Genomic DNA, 3756 nt, shown 5'->3' on the forward strand with positions numbered 1-3756 from the left:
ATATGTATGTAAGTGTTTAATTTACCATTCAAATGGTTCCAATTCTTCACAATTACGCAAAATATATGTGTGAGCGATGTGGTTGTCATCATCGGTTAACCACTCATAATATAATTTTCCACTTCCACTTCCGACATGTCTAAACATTGTCGGTACATCGTCATACGAGTAGATGTATTGTTGAGCAAAACCACTAGCATGTCGTCTTTGAGCACTGCTTGACACAATAGCCGCTTCAGGATTAAAGTGGTGAGAGCTAAAATTTGTAATTTCTTCATTTATAAATTGCTCGACAATTGACCCTTCAACACTTGCTTTGTTATTCGCCTTTTTCTTAAGATGAAACATGAATCGTTTGAATGGATACATCCATCGAAACTGCACCGGTCCACAAAGTTCTGCTTCTAATGGTAAGTGAATAGTCAAATGCTCCATGACATTAAAAAAAGATGGCGGAAATATCTTCTCGAGATTGCAAAGTGTCTGAGCTATATTAATCTTTAAATGATCAACATCATTGATTTTCAAATTTCTTGAACAAAGATCGCGGAAGGATATTCCTACATCTGCAAAATATCAAATACTTAGTTTATTATACTGATAAATAACTATATAACTACACTTGGCAAAATTAATACAGTTTATCTGAGATTGCTTCATGGACTTCTTTGGGAAAGAGTTTAGAGAATGCAAAAGGAAATAGTCACAGCATAATGACGTGACAGTCATGACTTTTCAAACCATATATTTTGCATACTTGATCAATGTGTATGCATTGTCCTATGTTAGACACGTACCCATCTGGAAATTTTACCACATCTTTAACCATTTGAGAAATCCCATTTTTGCATTAGGAGACAGCCTGAATATCCACTACAAAAAATGTGTGTATTGATAGAGCACTACACCATAGCGCGGATTCCGTAATTGCTATTATAGATGGTACCCGGAATTTTGTAACTATATCACAGCATTTTTGAAACGCTAAGACGAATAACAGCAAAGCGGGAAGCAAAAATACTTGTGACCGCCAACAATTTCCCAAAATATTAGATTTAACGCCCACCACTTAACGAAAAAACAAAAAAAACTCTTCTGACTTAGGTCATAACACTTAACTTCTAATTTTTTTTTCTAAGTCTTCACTCGTCGTCTTCTTCTCTAGAAAAGCTTCTCTAATCTCTAAATCCACACCACTTCCTAGCCACATACCTTTTCCGTTGACATGGCCTCGTCTCCTCCGTCTTCCACCGTATTCTGCCGTTAAAGGTACCATCACATTCCTCCTCGTCTTCTCTTCACATCTTCTTTTTCTCCCTCCCTTCTCGTCTTCACTTCTTGAGCCTTATGGATTGAATCGATGTGTCAAAGAGATGAATTCGAACAAGATAAATTGAATCGGTAAGGAGATCGGAAACGAGATGGTGGTGACAAGAAGGAGAAGAAGTTCGAACGAGCCGCACCACCTGCTCGTGTTGGGAGGAAGCAACATAAGCAGAAAGGACTTGAAGCGGCGGCTAGATTCCGACCGTGACTCCTACTAAATGAAAGCTTTGATTGCTTAAACTGAAGCGATTAGTACACAAATGATTGGGTCATGACCCTCTATTTCCCTGATTCGGATAAGTTCATTCATCTTTCTTGATTAGGTTGTTGAAAATTTATGTGTGCTTTGATTTGTTGTTTTGAAATTGATTTTATTCATTGTACTTCTAAGAGGTTATGTTTTTAGAGTTCTCTGTGCACACAAGGTGTTTGACGAATTGACTGTGAGACAGAAACTAAGAAACGACTCTCTCAACATGTCAACCTATGATGATCTTTCATGTTTGCTAATTGATTGTAAAAATTACCTTTGCTTTTGTAGTATAAAATGGTGGACTATATCCTTGGAGTTTCTGATCCTATGAAACAGCACTTTGAGGTGAGCAATATCTTTTGACTGTAATTCTTAGTTCATTAGCTATTTAAAGCCAAAGAATTAGAAAATGAATTCAGATCACTATGCTTCATGGATGGTTCACTTTGTGGAGCAATGCTGGTATACTTCTCTCCATATTCCATATTCCATATTCTTGCATTGTTTATACGGCTTAATCAAATACTGAACATGACATAAGTTGATGATGATGTCTCGATGTTCTTGAGTGTTGTGTTTTTTTTGTGGGTTAAAAACATATCAAAAGCTTTCTCGAGAAAGTCAAACCATTCCGTTTAGATACACCACTTGAAAATAGAAAGTGCATCATCTTTCAAGTAAGTCTAGATTTGGTTTCATTTCTCTAGTCCACATCACTTATTTGTACAAGCCAATGTTTAGATTGGTGATAAAACAGATTTGTTTCTTAAGCATTAATTAATGTTCATGTATTTGTTTGACAGGACGAATATGAAGGCACATGATTAGATTAAAAATATGTTCACCATGTACTTCTAACACTAGTTAATTTCTTAATTTCCCATTGTATCTTCTTCACATGACATGTTTAGGAAGAAGAAATGAAAAATAAAAAATGTTTGTTCTTTTCAATTTCTCATACACATGCTTACATGGATTAGGAACATGAATGCTATCGAGAAGATGAAACACATAGAGAAGACGAGACTGAAGTTTGTCTTTATTATGTTAGTTTTATTTTGTTTAAAACTTGCTATTTCACGTGACATGTTTAGGAAGAAGAAATGAAAAATGAAAAATGTTTGTTCTTTTCATATGTTGATGATTTACGAAATATAAAAATTATATTATAAATCTAATTAATTTATTTTGCAAAACAGGTTTCAAATGCAATAATTATATATAAATCTATCAAATACAACATTGTTATAATATGGTATAAAATAACACTAAACTTGTGCTATATTATAGTATATTAGAGCATTCTATTACCGCTATAATTGAACGATGTATAATAGCATTTCGGAAAACGCTATCATATGGGTGACATCTACCATAGCTGCCGATGTCATAACATTTGTGAATTCGCTATGTTATATGTATGATAGCATATTTTTTCGCGCTAACGATGAACATATTTCTTGTAGTGATCGGAACTGGGGCCTTTCCAAACGATGTAAGATGTAAACTTTTTCGATCACAATACAACATGAGATCTTTCCTTGAGTTTATTGAATCTTTTGTTTTTCCTGTGATATTTAACAAAGTGTTTATCAAGTTATCAAAAAAAAAAATTCTCGATATGCATCACATCAATAATATGCCGAATCAGATGTGTCTTCCAATATGGCAACTCCCAAAAGATGCTATGCTTGTGCCAGTGGTGCGTCTCGCCATATCCTTCGATACCATCATTTACATGACTGTTTCCACCGCAATCCACTGTTTTCTTCACTCCATAAAAATAAGCAAGATTTTCCAAAATTTCTTCTCCTGACATAAAATATGGTGGGTTCTTGTTGACAATATTACCCTTTCGAAAAGACCTTTTGTTTTGGCGAAAAACATGATCTGGTGGTAAAAATCTTCAATGACAATCAAACCAACTAGATTTGCGACCATTCTTCAATTGGAAAGCATCGGTTTAATCCATACAATATGGACATGACATTCTTCCATGAGTTTTCCACCCAGATAGCATCCCATATCCTTGAAAATCACTTATAGTCCACATTAACACAGCTTTCAAATTGAAATTTTGCTTCACTGAAACATCAAATGCATCAACGCCATTTATCCAGAGTTCCTGCAATTCTTCAATCAGTGGTCGTAAAAATACATCCAAACTCCGTTTTGGA

The 3756-nt window shown here is 34.8% G+C and overlaps 1 long non-coding RNA gene across 2 annotated transcripts; it reads left to right on the plus strand.

Annotated features, from left to right (window-relative positions):
* The first annotated feature begins 763 nt into the window (after positions 1-763).
* LOC110230029 lies at positions 764-2706 on the plus strand. 2 transcript variants are annotated; one of them, XR_002333277.1, is made up of 4 exons: positions 764-1269; positions 1372-2256; positions 2383-2427; positions 2560-2706. It is a non-coding gene; the product is annotated as an uncharacterized LOC110230029 (long non-coding RNA). The 2 variants fall into 2 exon arrangements; XR_002333276.1 differs by lacking the exon at positions 2560-2706 and having other exon boundaries at positions 766-1269; positions 2383-2530.
* Positions 2707-3756: the final 1050 nt, after the last annotated feature.

This window comes from Arabidopsis lyrata, assembly GCF_000004255.2.
Source record: "Arabidopsis lyrata subsp. lyrata unplaced genomic scaffold ARALYscaffold_3, whole genome shotgun sequence".
NCBI lineage: Eukaryota > Viridiplantae > Streptophyta > Magnoliopsida > Brassicales > Brassicaceae > Arabidopsis > Arabidopsis lyrata.